Source organism: Dama dama, chromosome 13 (assembly GCF_033118175.1).
Source record: "Dama dama isolate Ldn47 chromosome 13, ASM3311817v1, whole genome shotgun sequence".
NCBI lineage: Eukaryota > Metazoa > Chordata > Mammalia > Artiodactyla > Cervidae > Dama > Dama dama.
This window is the reverse complement of record NC_083693.1, coordinates 3,344,337-3,366,532: the sequence shown is the minus strand read 5'-3', so window position 1 is coordinate 3,366,532 and position 22,196 is coordinate 3,344,337.

Genomic DNA, 22,196 nt, shown 5'->3' with positions numbered 1-22,196 from the left:
ATATTCTCGAGTTACGCCGGGGAGGGCCCTTCCAGAAACGTGTTTGTTCAGCGATGTCAGGGCTCCTGCCTTGGTGCTAGGGACACCCCGGGATTCTCCTCGAGGCTTGACATGGCAATTGGGACGCGTTTCCACGTGAGGTGTGAGACCCAGGGTCCCTTTCCACGTGAAACAGGGATCCTGGGACTCCTATCCATTTTCAAGAGGAGTCAGGCATCGTCTCCTTTGGAAGCAATGATCTCCGCGGACTTTTCGAATTTTCAAAGGATGTGAGGCCTTGTCGCAATGAGGCGGAGAACTAGGTCTTTCTCTGTGGTCTCCACAGGGGATACAGACATCCCTTCGTCTTGGGAGATGCAAGACGAGCCTGCATTCAATTCACTGCAGCGAAATCCAGCCTTACTTCGAGTCAGAGCATCTCGGTGTCCATTCCACTTGAGGCCACAAACTCAGGGTCCCTCTCACATACATGTAGCTGAGAAAAGCCTCCTCTTGAGGTTCTTGGGGAAAGTTGGTATTCCTCTTGACTCGAAGCCAGGGACTAAGCTCTCATCTCGAGTTGATTTGAGGTCCACGGAGCCCTTTCGTGTTGCTACAGTGACCTCAGGATCCCTCTAGACTTGAAACAGTGATCTTGGGTTTTCTCTGGAGTGCCATCCAGGAAATCAAGGCTCCTTTCACGTTTGATCTGGAACACAGAATTGCTCTGCCCGCAGTGCAGGGGAATCGGGCCTCATCTCGCGGCGAGGCGGAAGTCTCATGGTTTTACTCCACTTGTGGCCGGAACCTGGGGTATATTCTCGAGTTACGACGTGGGTGGCCCTTCCAGAAATGTGTTTGTTTAACGACGTCAGAATTCCTGCCTTGGTTCGATGGACAACTCGGGATTCTCCTCGAGTCTTGGCATGGCAATTGCGAGGCGTCTCCACGTGAAGGGGAGACCCAGGGTCCCTTTCCCCATGCCACAGGGATCCTGGGACTCCTATCAATTTTCAAGAGGAGTCAGGCATCCTCTCCTTTGGAAGCATTGATCTCCGAGGACCTCTCGAGTTTTCAAAGGATGTGAGTCCTCCGCTCACGATGTGGTGAGAACTAGGTCATTCTCTGTGGTATCCTCAGGGGATTCAGACATCCCTTCATCTTGGGAGATGCAAGACGAGCCTGCATTCAATTCACTGCAGGGATATCGGGCCTTACTTCGAGTCACAGCGTCTCGGTGTCCATTCCACTTGAGGCCACAAACTCAGGGTCCCTCTCACATACCTGTAGCTGAGAGAAGCCTCCTCTTCAAGTGCTTGTGGAAAGTTGGTATTCCCCTTGAGTGGAAGCCAGGGACTAAGCTCTCATCTCGAGTTGATTTGGGGTCCACGGAGCCCTGTCTTGTTGCTACAGTGACCTCACGATCCCTCTAGACTTTAGACAGTGATCTTGGGTTTTGTATGGAGTGCCATCAAGGAAATGAAGGCTCCTTTCACGTTTGATGTGGAACACGGAATTGCTCTGCACGCAGTGCAGAGGAATCGGGCCTCATTTCGCGGCGAGTGGGAAGTCTCATGGTTGTTCTCGAGTTGCGGCCGGAACCTGCGGTATATTCTCGATTTACGACGGGGAGGGTCTTTCCAGACACGTGTTTGTTCAGCGACCTCAGGACGCCTGCCTAGGGGCGAGGGACACCTCGGGATTCTCCGCGAGTCTTGCCATGGCAATTGGGACGCGTCTCCACGTGAGGCGGGAGACCAAGGGCCCCTTTCCACCTTCCACAGGGATCCTGGGACTCCTATCCATTTTCAAGAGGAGTCAGGCATCGTCTCCTTTGGAAGCATTGATCTCCGCAGACCTCTCGAGTTTTCAAAGGATGTGGGGCCTTCGGGCTCGATGAGGCGGAGAACGATGTCTTTCTCTGTGGTCTCCACAGTGAATTTAGACATCCCTTCGTCTTGGGAGATGCAAGACGAGCCTGCATTCAATTCACTGCAGGGATATCCGGCCTTACTTCGAGTCAGAGCCTCTCGGTGTCCATTCCACTTGTGGCCACAAATTCAGTGTAACTCTCACATACTTGTAGCTGAGAGAAGCCTCCTCTTGAGGTGCTTGTGGAAAGTTGGTATTCCTCTTGAGTCGAAGCCAGGGACTAAGCTCGCATCTCGAGTTCATTTGGGGTCCACGGAGCCCTTTCCTGTTGCTCCAGTGACCTCAGGATCCCTCTAGACTTGAGACAGTGATCTTGGGTTTTCTCTGGATTTCCATCAAGGAAATCAAGGGTCCTTTCTCATTTGATGTGGAACACGGAATTGCTCTGCACGCACTGCAGTGAAATCTGGCCTCATCTCGCGGCGAGGGGGAAGTCTCATAATTTTTCTAGAGTTGTGGCCAGAACTTGGGGTATATTCTTGAGTTACGACGGGGAGGGCCCTTCCAGACACGTGTTTGTTCAGCGACATCAGGACTCCTGCCTAGGTGCGAGGGACACCTCGGGATTCTCCTCGAGTCTTGGCATGGCAATTGGGACGCGTCTCCACGTGAGGCGGGAGACCCAGGGTCCCTTTCCACGTGCCACAGGGATCCTGGGACTCCTTTCCATTTTCAAGAGGAGTCCGGCATCGTCTCCTTTGGAAGCATTGATCTCCGCCGACCTCTCGAGTTTTCAAAGGATGTGAGGTCTCCAGTCGCGATGATGCGGAGGACTAGGTCTTTCTCTGTGGTCTCCACAGGGGATTCAGACATCCCTTCGTCTTGGGAGATGCAAGACGAGCCTGCATTCAATTCACTGCAGGGATGTCCGGCCTTACTTCGAGTCAGAGCATCTCGGTGTCCATTACACTTGAGGCCACAAACTCAGGGTCCCTCTCACATACCTGTAGCTGAGAGAAGCCTCCTCTTGAGGTGCTTGTGGAAAGTTGGTATTGCTCGTGAGTCGAAGCCAGGGACTAAGCTCTCATCTCGAGTTGATTTGGGGTCCACGGAGCCCTTTCGTGTTGCTCCAGTGACCTCAGGATCCCTCTAGACTTGAGACAGTGATCTTGGGTTTTCTCTGGAGTGCCGTCAAGTAAATCAAGTCTCCTTTCACGTTTGATGTGGAACACGGAATTGCTCTGCTCGCAGTGCAGGAGAATCGGGCCTCATCTCACGGCGAGTGCGAAGTCTCATGGTTATTCTGGAGTTGGGGCCGGAACCTGGGGTATATTCTCGAGTTACGACGGGGAGGGCCCTTCCAGACACGTGTTTGTTCAGCGACGTCAGGACTCCTGCCTAGGTGCGAGGGACACCTCGGGATTCTCCTCGAGTCTTGTCATGGCAATTGGGACGCGTCTCCACGTGAGGCGGGAGACGCAGCATCCCTTTCCACGTGCCACAGGGATCCTGGGACTCCTATCCATTTTCAAGAGGAGTCAGGCATCGGCTCCTTTGGAAGCATTGATCTCTGCAGACCTCTCGAATTTTCAAAGGATGTGAGGCCTCCGGTCGCGATGAGGCGGGGGACTAGGTCTTTCTCTGTGGTCTCCACAGCGGATTCAGACATCTCTTCGTCTTGGGAGATGCAAGACGAGCCTGCATTCACTTCACTGCAGGGATATCCGGCCTTACTTCGAGTCAGAGCATCTCGGTGTCCATTCCACTTGAGGCCACAAACTCAGGGTCCCTCTCACATACCTGTAGCTAAGAGAAGCCTCCTCTTGAGGTGCTTGTGGAAAGTTGGTATTCCTCTTGAGTCGAAGCCAGGGACTAAGCTCTCATCTCGAGTTGATTTGGGGTCCATGGAGCCCTTTCCTGTTGCTCCAGTGACCTCAGGATCCCTCTAGACTTGAGACAGTGATCTTGGGTTTTCTCTGGAGTGCCATCAAGGAAATCAAGGCTCCTTTCACGTTTGATTTGGAACACGGAATTGCTCTGCACGCAGTGAAGGGGAATCGGGCATCATGTCGCGGAGAGGGGGAAGTCTCATGGTTTTTCTCGAGTTACGGCCGGAACCTGGGGTATATTCTTGATTTACGATGGGGAGGGCCCTTCCAGACACGTGTTTGTTCAGCGACGTCAGGACTCCTGCCTAGGTGCGAGGGACACCTAGGGATTCTGCTCGAGTCTTGGCATGGCAATTGGCACCCGTCTCTACTTGAGGCGGGAGACCCAGGGTCCCTTTCCACGTGCCACAGGGATGCTGGGACTCCTATGCACTTTCAAGAAGAGTCAGGCATCGTCTCCTTTGGAAGCATTGATCTCCGCGCACCTCTCGAGTTTTCAAAGGATGTGAGGCCTCCGTTCGCGTTGAGGCGGAGAACTAGGTATTTCTCTGTGGTCTCCACAGGGGATTCAGACATCCCTTCGTCTTGGGAGATGCAAGACGAGCCTGCACTCAATTCACTGCACGGATATCCGGCCTTACTTCGAGTCAGAGCATCTCGGTGTCCATTCCACCTGAGGCCACAAACTCAGGGTCCCTCTCACATACCTGTAGCTGAGAGAAGCCTCGTCTTGATGTGCTTGTGGAAACTTGGTATTCCTCTTGACTCGAAGCCAGCGACTAAGCTCTCATCTCGAGTTGATTTGGGGTCCACGGAGCCCTTTCTTGGTGCTCCAGTGACCTCAGGATCCCTCTAGACTTGAGACAGTGATCTTGGGTTTTCTCTGGAGTGCCATCAAGGAAATCAAGGCTCCTTTCACGTTTGATGTGGAACACGGAACTGCACTGCAAGCAGTGCAGGGAATTCGGCCCTCATCTCGCGGCGAGGGGGAAGTCTCATGGTTTTTCTCGAGTTGCGGCCGGAACCTGGGGTATATTCTCGAGTTATGACGGGGAGGGCCCTTCCAGACACGTGTTTGTTCAGCGACGTCAGGACTCCTGCCTTGGTGCGAGGGACACCTCGGGATTCTCCTCGAGTCTTGGCATGGCAATTGGGACGCGTCTCCACGTGAGGCGGGAGACCCAGGGTCCCTTTCCACGTGCCACAGGGATCCTGGGACTCCTATGCATTTTCCAGAGGAGTCAGGCATCGTCTCCTTTGGAAGCATTGATCTCTGCAGACCTCTCGAGTTTTCAAAGGATATGAGGCCTCCGGTCACGATGAGGCGGAGGACTAGGTCTTTCTCTGTGGTCTCCACAGGGGATTCAGACATCCCTTCGTCTTGGGAGATGCAAGACGAGCCTGAATTCAATTCACTGCAGGGATATCTGGCCTTACTTCGAGTCAGAGCATCTCGGTGTCCATTGCACTTGAGGCCACAAACTCAGGGTCCCTCTCACATAACTGTAGCTGGGAGAAGCCTCCTCTTGAGGTGCTTGTGGAAAGTTGGTATTCCTCTTGAGTCGAAGCGAGGGACTAAGCTGTCATCACGAGTTGATTTGGGGTCCACGGAGCCCTTTCGTGTTGCTCCAGTGACCTCAGGATCCCTCTAGACTTGAGACAGTGATCTTGGGTTTTCTCTGGAGTGCCATCAAGGAAATCAAGGCTCCTTTCCCGTTTGATGTGGAACAGGAATTGCTCTGCACGCAGTGCAGGGGAATCGGGCCTCATCTCGCGGCGAGGGGGAAGTCTCATGGTTTTTCTCGAGTTGCGGCCGGAACCTGGGGTATTTTCTCGAGTTATGACGGGGAGGGCCCTTCCAGACACGTGTTTGTTCAGCGACGTCAGCACTCCTGCCTAGGTGCGAGGGATACCTCGGGATTCTCCTCGAGTCTTGGCATGGCAATTGGGACGCGTCTCCACGTGAGGCGAAAGACCCAGGGTCCCTTTCCACGTGCCACAGGGATCCTGGGACTCCTATCCATTTTCAAGAGGAGTCAGGCATCGTCTCCTTTTGAAGCATTGATCTCCGCGGACCTCTCGAGTTTTCAAAGAATGTGAGGCCACAGGTCGCGATGAGGAGGAGGACTAGGTCTTTCTCTGTGGTCTGCACAGGGGTTTCAGACATCCCTTCGTCTTGGGAGATGCAAGACGAGCCTGCATTCCATTCACTGCAGGGATATCCGGCCTTATTTCGAGTCAGAGCATCTCGGTGTCCATTCCATTTGAGGCCACAAACTCAGGGTCCCTCTCACATACCATTAGCTGAGAGAAGCCTCCTCTTGAGGTGCTTGTGGAAAGTTGGTATTCCTCTTGAGTCTAAGCCAGGGACTAAGCTCTCATCTCGAGTTGATTTGGGGTCCACGGAGTCCTTTCGTGTTGCTCCAGTGACCTCAGGATCCCTCTAGACTTGAGACAGTGATCTTGGGTTTTCTCTGGCGTGCCATCAAAGAAATCAAGGCTCCTTTCATTTTTGATGTGGAATACGGAATTGCTCTGCATGCAGTGCAGGGGAATCGGGCCTCATGTATTGGCGAGGGGGAAGTCTCATGGTTTTTCTCGAGTTGCGGCCGGAACCTGGGGTATATTCTCGAGTTACGACGGGGAGGGCCCTTCCAGACACGTGTTTATTCAGCGACGTCAGGACTCCTGCCTAGGTGCGAGGGACACCTCGGGATTCTCCTCGAGTCTTGGCATGGCAATTGGGACGCGTCTCCACTTGAGGCGGGAGACCCAGGGTCCCTTTCCAAGTGCCACAGGGATCCTGGGACTCCTATCTATTTTCAAGAGGAGTCAGGCATCGTCTCCTTTGGAAGCATTGATCTCCGCGAACCTCTTGAGTTTTCAAAGGATGTGAGGCCTCCGGTCGCAATGAGGCGGAGAAGTAGGTCTTTCTCTGTGGTCTCCACAGGGGATTCAGACATTCCTTCGTCTTGAGAGATGCAAGACGAGCCTGCATTCAATTCACTGCAGGGATATCCGGCCTTACTTCGAGTCAGAGCATCTCGGTGTCCATTCCACTTGAGGCCACAAACTCAGGGTCCTTCTCACATACCTGTGGCTGAGAGAACCCTCCTCTTGGGGTGCTTGTGGAGATTTGGTATTCCTCTTGCATCGAAGCCAGGTACTAAGCTCTCATCTCGAGTTGATTTGTGGTCCACGGAGCCCTTTCGTGCTGCTCCAGTGACCTCAGGATCCCTCTAGACTTGAGACAGTGATCCTGGGTTTTCTCAGGAGTGCCATCAAGGAAATCAAGGCTCCTTTCAGGTTTGATGTGGAACACGGAATTGCTCTGCACGCAGTGCAGGGGAATCGGGCCTCATCTCGCGGCGAGGGGAAAGTCTCATGGTTTTTCTCGAGTTGCGGCCGGAACCTGGAGTATATTCTCGAGTTACGACGGGGAGGGCCCTTCCAGACACGTGTTTGTTCAGCGACGTCAGGACTCCTGCCTAGGTGCGAGGGACACCCCGGGATTCTCCTCGAGTCTTGGCATGGCAATTGGGACGCGTCTCCACGTGAGGCGGGAGACCCAGAGTCCCTTTCCACGTGCCACAGGCATCCTGGGACTCCTATCCTTTTTCAAGAGGAGTCAGGCATCGTCTCCTTTGGAAGCATTGATCTCCGCGGACCTCACGAGTTTTCAAAGATGGGAGGCCTCCGGACGCAATGAGGAGGAGAACTAGGTATTTCTCTGTGGTCTCCACAGGGAATTCAGACATCCCTTCGTCTTGGGAGATGCAAGACGAGCCTGCACTCAATTCACTGCACGTATATCCGGCCTTACTTCGAGTCAGAGCATCTCGGTGTCCATTCCACCTGAGGCCACAAACTCAGGGTCCCTCTCACATACCTGTAGCTGAGAGAAGCCTCGTCTTGATGTGCTTGTGGAAACTTGGTATTCCTCTTGTCTCGAAGCCAGGGACTAAGCTCTCATCTCGAGTTGATTTGGGGTCCACGGAGCCCTTTCGTGGTGCTCCAGTGACCTCAGGATGCCTCTAGACTTGAGACAGTGATCTTGGGTTTTCTCTGGAGTGCCATCTAGGAAATCAAGTCTCCTTTCACGTTTGATGTGCAACACGGAACTGCTCTGCAAGCAGTGCAGGGAAATCGGCCCTCATCTCGCGGTGAGGGGGAAGTCTCATGGTTTTTCTCGAGTTGCAGCCAGGACCTGGGGTATATTCTCGAGTTACAACGGGGAGGGCCCTTCCAGACACGTGTTTGTTCAGCGACGTCAGGACTCCTGCCTTGGTGCGAGGGACTCCTCAGGATTCTCCTCGAGTCTTGGCATGGCAATTGGGACGCGTCTCCACGTGAGGCGGGAGACCCAGGGTCCCTTTCCACGTGCCATAGGGATCCTGGGACTCCTATGCATTTTCAAGAGGAGTCAGGCATCGTCTCCGTAGGAAGCATTGATCTCTGCAGACCTCTCGAGTTTTCAAAGGATATGAGGCCTCCGGTCACGATGAGGCGGAGGACTAGGTCTTTCTCTGTGGTCTCCACAGGGGATTCAGACATCCCTTCGTCTTGGGAGATGCAAGACGAGCCTGCATTCAATTCACTGCAGGGATATCCGGCCTTACTTCGAGTCAGTGCATCTCGGTGTCCATTGCACTTGAGGCCACAAACTCAGGGTCCCTCTCACATAACTGTAGCTGAGAGAAGCCTCCTCTTGAGGTGCTTGTGGAAAGTTGGTATTCCTCTTGAGTCGAAGCCAGGGACTAAGCTCTCATCACAAGTTGATTTCGGGTCCACGGAGCCCTTTCGTATTGCTCCAGTGACCTCAGGATCCCTCTAGACTTGAGACAGTGATCTTGGGTTTTCTCTGGAGTGCCATCAAGGAAATCAAGGCTCCCTTCACGTTTGATGTGGAACACGGAATTGCTCTGCACGCAGTGCAGGGGAATCGGGCCTCATCTCGCGGCGAGGGGGAAGTCTCATGGTTTTTCTCGAGTTGCGGCCGGAACCTGGGGTATATTCTCGAGTTACGACGGGGAGGGCCCTTCCAGACAAGTGTTTCTTCAGCGACGTCAGGACTCCTTCCTAGGTGCGAGGGACACTTCGGGATTCTCCTCGAGTCTTAGCATGGCAATTGGGACGCGTCTCCACGTGAGGCGGGAGACCCAGGGTCCCTTTCCACGTGCCACAGTGATCCTGGGACTCCTATCCATTTTCAAGAGGAGTCAGACATCGTCTCCTTTGGAAGCATTGATCTCTGCAGACCTCTCGAGTTTTCAAATGATGTGAGGCCTCCGGTCACGATGAGGCGGATGACTTGGTCTTTCTCTGTGGTCTCCACAGGGGATTCAGACATCCCTTCGTCTTGGGAGATGCAAGACGAGCCTGCATTCAATTCACTGCAGGGATAACCGGCCTTACTTCGAGTCAGAGCATCTCGGTGTCCATTCCACTTGAGGCCACAAACTCAGGGTCCCTCTCACATACCTGTAGCTGAGAGAAGCCTCCTCTTGAGGTGCTTGTGGAAAGTTGGTATTCCTCTCGAGTCGAAGCCGGGGACTAAGCTCTCATCTCGAGTTGATTTGGGGTCCACGGAGCCCTTTCGTGTTGCTCCAGTGACCTCAGGATCCCTCTAGACTTGAGACAGTGATCTTGGGTTTTCTCTGGAGTGCCATCAAGGAAATCAAGGCTCCTTTCCCGTTTGATGTGGAACACGGAATTGCTCTGCACGCAGTGCAGGGGAATCGGGCCTCATCTCGCGGCGAGGGGGCATTCTCATGGTTTTTCTCGAGTTGCGGCTGGAACCTGGGTTATATTCCCGAGTTATGACGGGGAGGGCCCTTCCAGACACGTGTTTGTTCAGCGACGTCAGCACTCCTGCCTAGGTGCGAGGGACACCTCGGGATTCTCCGCGAGTCTTGGCATGGCAATTGGGACGCGTCTCCACGTGAGGCGGGAGACCCAGGGTTCCTTTCCACGTGCCACAGGGATCGTGGAACTCCTATCCATTTTCAAGAGGAGTCAGGCATCGTCTCCTTTGGAAGCATTGATCTCCGCTGACCTCTCGAGTTTTCAAAGAATGTGAGGCCACATGTCGCGATGAGGAGGAGGACTATGTCTTTCTCTGTAGTCTGCACAGGGGTTTCAGACATCCCTTCGTCTTGGGAGATGCAAGACGAGCCTGCATTCCATTCACTGCAGGGATATCCGGCCTTATTTCGAGTCAGAGCATCTCGGTGTCCATTGCATTTGAGGCCACAAACTCAGGGTCCCTCTCACATTCCTGTAGCTGAGAGAAGCCTCCTCTTGAGGTGCTTGTGAAAGTTGGTATTCCTCTTGAGTCGAAGCCAGGGACTAAGATCTCATCTCGAGTTGATTTGGGGTCCACGGAGCCCTTTCCTGTTGGTCCAGTGACCTCAGGATCCCTCTAGACTTGAGACAGTGATCTTGGGTTTTCTCTGGAGTGCCATCAAAGAAATCAAGGCTCCTTTCACGTTTGATGTGGAACACGGAATTGCTCTGCATGCAGTGCAGGGGAATCGGGCCTCAACTCGCGGCGAACGGGAAATCTCATGGTTTTTCTCGAGTTGTGGCCCGAACCTGGGGTATATTCTCGAGTTACGATGGGGAAGGCCCTTCCAGACACGTGTTTGTTCAGCGACGTCAGGACTCCTGCCTAGGTGCGAGGGACACCTCGGGATTCTCCTCGAGTCTTGGTATGGCAATTGGGACGCGTCTCCACGTGAGGCGGGAGACCCAGGGTCCCTTTCCACGTGCCACAGGGATCCTGGAACTCCTATCCATTTTCAAGAGGAGTCAGGCATCCTCTCCTTTGGAAGCATTGATCTCCGCGGAACTCTTGAGTTTTCAAAGGATGTGAGGCCTCCGGTCGCAATGAGGCGGAGAACTAGGTCTTTCTCTGTGGTCTCCACAGGGGATTCAGACATCCCTTCGTCTTGGGAGATGCAAGACGAGCCTGCATTCAATTCACTGCAGGGATATCCGGCCTTACTTCGAGTCAGAGCATCTCGGTATCCATTCCACTTGAGGCCACAAACTCAGGGTCCCTCTCACATACCTGTAGCTGAGAGAAGCCTCCTCTTGAGGTGCTTTTGGAAAGTTGGTATTCCTCTTGACTCGAAGCCAGGGACTAAGCTCTCATCTCGAGTTGATTTGGGGTCCACGGAGAACTTTCCTGTTGCTCCAGTGACCTCAGGATCCCTCTAGACTTGAGACAGTGATCTTGGGTTTTCTCTGGAGTGCCATCAAGGAAATCAAGGCTCCTTTCACGTTTGATGTGGAACTCAGAATTGCTCTGCATGCAGTGCAGGGGAATCGGGCTTCATCTCGCGGCGAGGGGGAAGTCTCATGGTTTTTCTCGAGTTGCGGCCGGAACCTGCGGTATATTCTCGATTTATGACGGGGAGGGACTTTCCAGACACGTGTTTGTTCAGCGACGTCAGGACCCTTGCCTTGGTGCGAGGGACTCCTCAGGATACTCCTCGAGTCTTGGCATGGCAATTGGGACGCGTCTCCACGTGAGGCGGGAGACCCAGGGTCCCTTTCGACGTGCCACAGGGATCCTGGGACTACTATCCATTTTCAAGAGGAGTCAGGCATCGTCTCCTTTGGAAGCATTGATCTCCGTGGACCTCTCGAGTTTTCAAAGGATGTGAGGCCTCCGGTCGCGATGAGAGGGAGAACAAGGTCTTTCTTTGTGGTCTCCACAGGGGATTCAGACATCCCTTCGTCTTGGGAGATGCAAGACGAGCCTGCATTCAATTCACTGCAGGGATATCCGGCCTTACTTCGAGTCAGAGCATCTCGGTGTCCATTCCACTTGTGGCCACAAACTCAGGGTAACTCTCACATACTTGTAGCTGAGAGAAGCCTCCTCTTGAGGTGCTTGTGGAAAGTTGGTATTCCTCTTGAGTCGAAGCCAGGGACTAAGCTCTCATCTCGAGTTGATTTGGGGTCCACGGAGTCCTTTCGTGTTGCTCCAGTGACCTCAGGATCCCTCTAGACTTGAGACAGTGATCTTGGGTTTTCTCTGGCGTACCATCAAAGAAATCAAGGCTCCTTTCATTTTTGATGTGGAATACGGAATTGCTCTGCATGCAGTGCAGGGGAATCGGGCCTCATGTATTGGCAAGGGGGAAGTCTCATGGTTTTTCTCGAGTTGCGGCCGGAACCTGGGGTATATTCTCGAGTTACGACGGGGAGGGCCCTTCCAGACACGTGTTTATTCAGCGACGTCAGGACTCCTGCCTAGGTGCGAGGGACACCTCGGGATTCTCCTCGATCATGGCATGGCAATTGGGACGCGTCTTCACTTGAGGCGGGAGACCCAGGGTCCCTTTCCAAGTGCCACAGGGATCCTGGGACTCCTATCTATTTTCTAGAGGAGTCAGGCATCGTCTCCTTTGGAAGCATTGATCTCCGCGAACCTCTTGAGTTTTCAAAGGATGTGAGGCCTCCAGTCGCAATGAGGCGGAGAAGTAGGTCTTTCTCTGTGGTCTCCACAGGGGATTCAGACATTCCTTCGTCTTGAGAGATGCAAGACGAGCCTGCATTCAATTCACTGCAGGGATATCTGGCCTTACTTCGAGTCAGAGCATCTCGGTGTCTATTCCACTTGAGGCCACAAACTCAGGGTCCTTTTCACATACCTGTGGCTGAGAGAACCCTCCTCTTGTGGTGCTTGTGGAGAGTTGGTATTCCTCTTGCATCGAAGCCAGGTACTAAGCTCTCATCTCGAGTTGATTTGTGGTCCACGGAGCCCTTTCGTGTTGCTCCAGTGACCTCAGGATCCCTCTTGACTTGAGACAGTGATCCTGGGTTTTCTCAGGAGTGCCATCAAGGAAATCAAGGCTCCTTTCAGGTTTGATGTGGAACACGGAATTGCGCTGCACGCAGTGCAGGGGAATCGGGCCTCATCTCGCGGCGAGGGGAAAGTCTCATGGTTTTTCTCGAGTTGCGGCCGGAACCTGGGGTATATTCTCGAGTTACGATGGGGAGGGCCCTTCCAGACACGTGTTTGTTCAGCGACGTCAGGACTCCTGCCTAGGTGCGAGGGACACCCCGGGATTCTCCTCGAGTCTTGGCATGGCAATTGGGACGCGTCTCCACGTGAGGCGGGAGACCCAGAGTCCCTTTCCACGTGCCACAGGCATCCTGGGACTCCTATCCTTTTTCAAGAGGAGTCAGGCATCGTCTCCTTTGGAAGCATTGATCTCCGCGGACCTCTCGAGTTTTCAAAGATGGGAGGCCTCCGGTCGCAATGAGGAGGAGAACTAGGTATTTCTCTGTGGTCTCCACAGGGGATTCAGACATCCCTTCGTCTTGGGAGATGCAAGACGAGCCTGCACTCAATTCACTGCACGGATATCCGGCCTTACTTCGAGTCAGAGCATCTCTGTGTCCATTCCACCTGAGGCCACAAACTCAGGGTCCCTCTCACATACCTGTAGCTGAGAGAAGCCTCGTCTTGATGTGCTTGTGGAAACTTGGTATTCCTCTTGTCTCGAAGCCAGGGACTAAGCTCTCATCTCGAGTTGATTTGGGGTCCATGGAGCCCTTTCGTGGTGCTCCAGTGACCTCAGGATGCCTCTAGACTTGAGACAGTGATCTTGGGTTTTCTCTGGAGTGCCATCAAGGAAATCAAGGCTCCTTTCACGTTTGATGTGGAACACGGAACTGCTCTGCAAGCAGTGCAGGGAAATCGGCCCTCATCTCGCGGCGAGGGGGAAGTCTCATGGTTTTTCTCGAGTTGCAGCCAGGACCTGGGGTATATTCTCGAGTTACAACGGGGAGGGCCCTTCCAGACACGTGTTTGTTCATGGACGTCAGGACTCCTGCCTTGGTGCGAGGGACTCCTCAGGATTCTCCTCGAGTCTTGGCATGGCAATTGGGACGCGTCTCCACGTTAGGCGGGAGACCCAGGGTCCCTTTCCACGTGCCATAGGGATCCTGGGACTGCTATGCATTTTCAAGAGGAGTCAGGCATCGTCTCCTTTGGAAGCATTGATCTCTGCAGACCTCTCGAGTTTTCAAAGGATATGAGGCCTCCGGTCACGATGAGGCAGAGGACTAGGTCTTTCTCTGTGGTCTCCACAGGGGATTCAGACATCCCTTCGTCTTGGGAGATGCAAGACGAGCCTGCATTCAATTCACTGCAGGGATATCCGGCCTTACTTCGAGTCAGAGCATCTCGGTGTCCATTGCACTTGAGGCCACAAATTCAGGGTCCCTCTCACATAACTGTAGCTGAGAGAAGCCTCCTCTTGAGGTGCTTGTGGAAAGTTGGTATTCCTCTTGAGTCGAAGCCAGGGACTAAGCTCTCATCACAAGTTGATTTCGGGTCCACGGAGCCCTTTCGTATTGCTCCAGTGACCTCAGGATCCCTCTAGACTTGAGACAGTGATCTTGGGTTTTCTCTGGAGTGCCATCAAGGAAATCAAGGCTCCTTTCACGTTTGATGTGGAACACGGAATTGCTCTGCACGCAGTGCAGGGGAATCGGGCCTCATCTCGTGGCGAGGGGGAAGTCTCATGGTTTTTCTCGAGTTGCGGCCGGAACCTGGGGTATATTCTCGAGTTACGACGGGGAGGGCCCTTCCAGACACGTGTTTGTTCAGCGACGTCAGGACTCCTTCCTAGGTGCGATGGACACTTCGGAATTCTCCTCGAGTCTTGGCATGGCTATTGGGACGCGTCTCCACGTGAGGCGGGAGACCCAGGGTCCCTTTCCACGTGCCACAGTGATCCTGGGACTCCTATCCATTTTCAAGAGGAGTCAGACATCGTCTCCTTTGGAAGCATTTATCTCTGCAGACCTCTCGAGTTTTCAAATGATGTGAGGCCTCCGGTCACGATGAGGCGGATGACTTGGTCTTTCTCTGTGGTCTCCACAGGGGATTCAGACATCCCTTCGTCTTGGGAGATGAAAGACGAGCCTGCATTCAATTCACTGCAGGGATATCCGGCCTTACTTCGAGTCAGAGCATCTCGGTGTCCATTGCACTTGAGGCCACAAACTCAGGGTCCCTCTCACATACCTGTAGCTGAGAGAAGCCTCCTCTTGAGGTGCTTGTGGAAAGTTGGTATTCCTCTTGAGTCGAAGCCAGGGACTAAGCTCTCATCTCGAGTTGATTTGGGGTCCACGGAGCCCTTTCGTGTTGCTCCAGTGACCTCAGGATCCCTCTAGACTTGAGACAGTGATCTTGGGTTTTCTCTGGAGTGCCATCAAGGAAATCAAGGCTCCTTTCCCGTTTGATGTGGAACACGGAATTGCTCTGCACGCAGTGCAGGGGAATCGGGCCTCATCTCGCGGCGAGGGGGAATTCTCATGGTTTTTCTCGAGTTGCGGCTGGAACCTGGGGTATATTCCCGAGTTATGACGGGGAGGGCCCTTCCAGACACGTGTTTGTTCAGGGACGTCAGCACTCCTGCCTAGGTGCGAGGGACACCTCGGGATTCTCCTCGAGTCTTGGCATGGCAATTGGGACGCGTCTCCACGTGAGGCGGGAGACCCAGGGTCCCTTTCCACGTGCCACAGGGGTCGTGGGACTCCTATCCATTTTCAAGAGGAGTCAGGCATCGTCTCCTTTGGAAGCATTGATCTCCGCTGACCTCTCGAGTTTTCAAAGAATGTGAGGCCACAGGTCGCGATGAGGAGGAGGACTATGTCTTTCTCTGTGGTCTGCACAGGGGTTTCAGACATCCCTTCGTCTTGGGAGATGCAAGACGAGCCTGCATTCCATTCACTGCAGGGATATCCGGCCTTATTTCGAGTCAGAGCATCTCGGTGTCCATTCCACTTGAGGCCACAAACTCAGGGTCCCTCTCACATTCCTGTAGCTGAGAGAAGCCTCCTCTTGAGGTGCTTGTGGAAAGTTGGTATTCCTCTTGAGTCGAAGCCAGGGACTAAGATCTCATCTCGAGTTGATTTGGGGTCCACGGAGCCCTTTCCTGTTGGTCCAGTGACCTCAGGATCCCTCTAGACTTGAGACAGTGATCTTGGGTTTTCTCTGGAGTGCCATCAAAGAAATCAAGGCTCCTTTCACGTTTGATGTGGAACACGGAATTGCTCTGCATGCAGTGCAGGGGAATCGGGCCTCAACTCGCGGCGAACGGGAAATCTCATGGTTTTTCTCGAGTTGCGGCCCGAACCTGGGGTATATTTTCGAGTTACGATGGGGAAGGCCCTTCCAGACACGTGTTTGTTCAGCGACGTCAGGACTCCTGCCTAGGTGCGAGGGACACCTCGGGATTCTCCTCGAGTCTTGGTATGGCAATTGGGACGCGTCTCCACGTGAGGCGGGAGACCCAGGGTCCCTTTCCACGTGCCACAGGGATCCTGGGACTCCTATCCATTTTCAAGAGGAGTCAGGCATCCTCTCCTTTGGAAGCATTGATCTCCGCGGAACTCTTGAGTTTTCAAAGGATGTGAGGCCTCCGGTCGCAATGAGGCGGAGAACTAGGTCTTTCTCTGTGGTCTCCACAGGGGATTCAGACATCCCTTCGTCTTGGGAGATGCAAGACGAGCCTGCATTCAATTCACTGCAGGGATATCCGGCCTTACTTCGAGTCAGAGCATCTCGGTATCCATTCCACTTGAGGCCACAAACTCAGGGTCCCTCTCACATACCTGTAGCTGAGAGAAGCCTCCTCTTGAGGTGCTTTTGGAAAGTTGGTATTCCTCTAGACTCGAAGCCAGGGACTAAGCTCTCATCTCGAGTTGATTTGGGGTCCACGGAGAACTTTCCTGTTGCTCCAGTGACCTCAGGATCCCTCTAGACTTGAGACAGTGATCTTGGGTTTTCTCTGGAGTGCCATCAAGGAAATCAAGGCTCCTTTCATGTTTGATGTGGAACTCAGAATTTCTCTGCATGCAGTGCAGGGGAATCGGGCTTCATCTCGCGGCGAGGGGGAAGTCTCATGGTTTTTCTCGAGTTGCGGCCGGAACCTGCGGTATATTCTCGATTTAGGATGGGGAGGGTCTTTCCAGACACGTGTTTGTTCAGCGACGTCAGGACCCTTGACTTGGTGCGAGGGACTCCTCAGGATACTCCTCGAGTCTTGGCATGGCAATTGGGACGCGTCTCCACGTGAGGCGGGAGACCCAGGGTCCCTTTCGACGTGCCACAGGGATCCTGGGACTACTATCCATTTTCAAGAGGAGTCAGGCATCGTCTCCTTTGGAAGCATTGATCTCCGTGGACCTCTCGAGTTTTCAAAGGATGTGAGGCCTCCGGTCGCAATGAGAGGGAGAACAAGGTCTTTCTCTGTGGTCTCCACAGGGGATTCAGACATCCCTTCGTCTTGGGAGATGCAAGACGAGCCTGCATTCAATTCACTGCAGGGATATCCGGCCTTACTTCGAGTCAGAGCCTCTCGGTGTCCATTCCACTTGTGGCCACAAACTCAGGGTAACTCTCTCATACTTGTAGCTGAGAGAAGCCTCCTCTTGAGGTGCTTGTGGAAAGTTGGTATTCCTCTTGAGTCGAAGCCAGGGACTAAGCTCTCATCTCGAGTTCATTTGGGGTCCACGGAGCCCTTTCGTATTGATCCAGTGACCTCAGCATCCCTCTAGACTTGAGACAGTGATCTTGGGTTTTCTCTGGAGTGCCATCAAGGAAATCAAGGGTCCTTTCTCATTTGATGTGGAACACGGAATTGCTCTGCTTGCATTGCAAGGGAATCGGGCCTCATCTCGCGGCGAGGGGGAAGTCTCATGGTTTTTCTCAAGTTGCGGCCGGAACCTGGGGTATATTCTCGAGTTACGACGGGGAGGGCCCTTCCAGACACGTGTTTGTTCAGCGACGTCAGGACTCCTGCCTAGGTGCGAGGGACACCTCGGGATTCTCCTCGAGTCTTGGCATGGAAATTGGGACGCGTCTCCACATGAGGCGGGAGACCTAGGGTCCCTTTCCACGTGCCACGGGGATCCTGGGACTCCTATCCATTTTTAAGAGGAGTCAGGCATCGTCTCCTTTGGAAGCATTGATCTCCGCGGACCTCTCGAGTTTTCAAAGGATGTGAGGCCTCCGCTCGCGATGAGGCGGAGGACTAGGTCTTTCTCTGTGGTCTCCACAGGGGATTCAGACAACCCTTCGTCTTGGGAGATGCAAGACGAGCCTGCATTCAATTCACTGCAGGGATATCCGGCCTTACTTCAAGTCAGAGCATCTCGGTGTCCATTGCACTTGAGGCCACAAACTCAGGGTCCCTCTCACATACCTGTAGCTGAGAGAAGCCTCCTCTTGAGGTGCTTGTGGAAAGTTGGTATTCCTCTTGAGTCGAAGCCAGGGACTAAGCTCTCATCTCGGGTTGATTTGGGGTCCACGGAGCCCTTTTGTGTTGCTCCAGTGACCTCAGGAACCCTGTAGACTTGAGACAGTGATCTTGGGTTTGCTCTGGAGTGCCATCAAAGAAATCAAGGCTCCTTTCACGTTCGATGTGGTACACGGAATTGCTCTGCACGCAGTGCAGGGGATTCGGGCCTCATCTCGCGGCGAGGGGGAATTTCATGGTTTGTCTCGAGTTGCGGACAGAACCTGGGGTATATTCTCGAGTTACGACGGGGAGGGCCCTTCCAGACACGTGTTTGTTCAGCGACGTCAGGACCCCTGCATAGGTGCGAGGAACACCTCGGGATTCTCCTCGATTCTTGGCATGGCAATTGGGACGCGTCTCCACGTGAGGCGGGAGACCCAGGGTCCCTTTCCACGTGCCACAGGGATCCTGGGACTCCTATCCATTTTCAAGTCATCGTCTCCTTTGGAAGCATTGATCTCCGTGGACCTCTCTAATTTTCAAAGGACGTGAGGCCTCCGTTCGCTTTGAGGCTGAGAACTATGTCTTTCTCTGTGGACTCCACAGGGGATTCAGACAAACCTTCGTCTTGGGAGATGCAAGACGAGCCTGCATTCAATTCACTGCAGGGATATCCTGCTTTACTTCGAGTCAGATCATCTCGGTGTCCATTCCACTTGAGGCCACAAACTCAGGGGCCCTCTCACATACCTGTAGCTGAGAGAAGCCTCCTCTTGAGGTGCTTGTGGAAAGTTGGTATTCCTCTTGAGTCGAAGCCAGGGACTAAGCTCTCATCTCGAGTTGATTTGGGGTCCACTGAGTCCTTTGGTGTTGCTCCAGTGACCTCAGGATCCCTCTAGAATTGAGACAGTGATCTTGGGTTTTCTCTGGAGTGCCATCAAGGAAATCAAGGTTCCTTTCACGTTTCATGTGGAATACGGAATTGCTCTGCACGCAGTGCAGGGGAATCGGGCCTCATCTCGTGGCGAGGGGGAAGTCTCATGGTTTTTCTCGAGTTGCGGCCGAAACCTGGGGTAAATTCTCGAGTTACGACGGCGAGGGCCCTTCCAGACACGTGTTTGTTCAGCGACGTCAGGACTCCTGATTTGGTGCGAGGGACACCTCGGGATTCTCTTCGAGTCTTTGCATTTCAATTATGACGCGTCTCCAAGTGAGTCGGGAGACCCAGGGTCCCTTTCCAAGTTCCACAGGTGCCCTGGAACTCCTATCCATTTTCAAGAGGAGTCAGGCATCGTCTGCTTTGGAAGCATTGATCTCCGCGGACCTCTCGAGTTTTCAAAGGATGTGAGGCCTCCGGTCGCGATGAGGCGGAGAACTAGGTCTTTCTCTGTGGTCTCCACAGGGGATTCAGACATCCCTTCGTCTTGGGAGATGCAAGACGAGCCTGCATTCAATTCACTGCAGGGATATCCGGCCTTACTTCGAGTCAGAGCATCTCGGTGTCCATTCCACTTGAGGCCACAAACTCAGTGTCGCTCTCACATACCTGTAGCTGAGAGAAGCCTCCTCTTGAGGTGCTTGTGGAAAGTTGGTATTCCTCTTGAGTCGATGCCAGGGATGAAGCTCTCATCTTGAGTTGATTTGGGGTCGACTGAGCCCTTTCGTTTTGCTCCAGTGACCTCAGGATCCCTCTAGACTTTAGACAGTGATCTTGGGTTTTCTCTGGAGTGCCATCAAGGAAATCAAGGCTCCTTTCACGTTTGATGTGGAACACGGAATTGCTCTGCACGCAGTGTAGGGGAATCGGGCCTCATCTCTCGGCGAGGGGGAAGTCTCATGTTTTTTCTCCAGTTGCGGAAGGACCCTGGGATATATTCTCGAGTTACGACGGGGAGGGCCCTTCCAGACACGTGTTTGTTCAGGGACGTCAGGACTCGGGCCTAGGTGCGAGGGACACCTACGGATTCTCCTCGAGTCTTGGCATGGCAATTGGGACGCGTCTCCACGTGAGGCGGGAGACCCAGGGTCCCTTTCCACGTGCCACAGGGATCCTGGGACTCCTATCCATTTTCAAGAGGAGTCAGGCATCGTCTCCTTTGGAAGCATTGATCTCCGCGGACCTCTCGAGTTTTCAAAGGATGTGAGGCCTCCGGTCGCGATGATGCGGAGAACTAGGGCTTTCTCTGTGGACTCCACAGGGGATTCAGACATCCCTTCGTCTTGGGAAATGCAAGACGAGCCTGCACTCAATTCACTGCAGTGATATCCGGCCTTACTTCCTGTCAGAGCATCTCGGTGTCCAGTCCACTTGAGGCCACAAACTCAGGGTCCCTCTCACATACCTGTAGCTGAGAGAAGCCTCCTCTTGAGGTGCTTGTGTAAAGTTGGTAATCCTCTTGAGTCGAAGCCAGACACTAAGCTCTCATCTCGAGTTGATTTGGGGTCCACGGAGCCCTTTTGTGTTACTCCAGTGACCTCAGGATCCCTCTAGACATGAGACAGTGATCTTGAGTTTTCTCTGGAGTGCCATCAAGGAAATCAAGGCTCCTTTCACGTTTGATGTGGAACACGGCATTGCTCTGCACACAGTGCAGGGGAATCGGGCCTCATCTCCCGGCGAGGGGGAAGTCTCATGGTTTTTCTCGAGTTGCGGCCGGAACCTGGGGTATATTCTCGAGTTACGACGGGGAGGGCCCTTCCAGACATGTGTTTGTTCAGCGACGTAAGGACTCCTGCCTAGGTGCGAGGGACACCTCGGGATTCTCCTCGAGTCTTGGCATGGCAATTGGGACGCGTCCCCACGTGAGGCGGGAGACCCAGTGTCCCTTTCGACGTGCCACAGGGATCCTGGGACTCCTATCCATTTTGAAGAGGAGTCAGGCATGGTCTCCTTTGGAAGCAGTGATCTCCGCTGACCTCTCAAGTTTTCAAAGGATGTGAGGCCTCCGGTCGCGATGAGGCGGAGGACTAGGTCTTTCTCTGTCGTCTCCACAGGGTGTTCAGACATCCCTTCGTCTTGGGAGATGCAAGACGAGCCTGCTTTCAATTCACTGCAGGGATATCCGGCCTTACTTCGAGTCAGAGCATCGCGGTGTCCATTCCACTTGAGGCCACAAACTCAGGGTCCCTCTCACATACCTGTAGCTGAGAGAAGCCTCCTCTTGAGGTGCTTGTGGAAAGTTGGTATTCCTCTTGAGTCGAAGCCAGGGACTAAGCTCTCATCTCGAGTTGATTTGGGGTCCACGGAGCCCTTTCGTGTTGCTCCATTGACCTCAGGATCCCTCTAGACTTGAGAGTGTGATCTTGGGTTTTCTCTGGAGTGCCATCAAGGAAATCAAGGCTCCTTTCACGTTTGATGTGGAACACGGAATTGCTCTGCACGCAGTGCAGGGGAATCGGACCTCATCTCGCGGCGAGGGGGAATTTTCATGGTTTTTCTCGAGTTGCGGCCGGAACCTGTGGTATATTCTCGAGTTACGACGGGGAGGGCCCTTCCAGACACGTGTTTGTTCAGCGACGTCAGGACTCCTGCCTAGGTGCGAGGGACACCTCGGGATTCTCCTTGAGTCTTGGCATGGCAATTGGGACGCGTCTCCACGTGAGGCGGGAGACCCAGGGTCCCTTTCCACGTGCCACAGGGAACCTGGGACTCCTATCCATTTTCAAGAGGAGTCAGGCATCATCTCCTTTGGATGCATTGATCTCCGCAGACCTCTCGAGTTTTCAAAGGATGTGAGGCCTCCGGGCGCAATGAGGCGGGGGACTAGGTCTTTCTCTGTCGTCTCCACAGGGGATTCAGACATCCCTTCGTCTTGGGAGATGCAAGACGAGCCTGCATTCAATTCACTGCAGGGATTTCCGGCCTTATTTCGAGTCAGAGCATCTCGGTGTCCATTCCACTTGAGGCCACAAACTCAGGGTCCCTCTCACATTCCTGTAGCTGAGAGAAGCCTCCTCTTGAGGTGCTTGTGGAAAGTTGGTATTCCTCTTGAGTCGAAGCCAGGGACTAAGCTCTCATCTCGAGTTCATTTGGGGTCCACGGAGCCCTTTCGTATTGATCCAGTGACCTCAGCATCCCTCTAGACTTGAGACAGTGATCTTGGGTTTTCTCTGGAGTGCCATCAAGGAAATCAAGGGTCCTTTCTCATTTGATGTGGAACACGGAATTGCTCTGCTTGCATTGCAA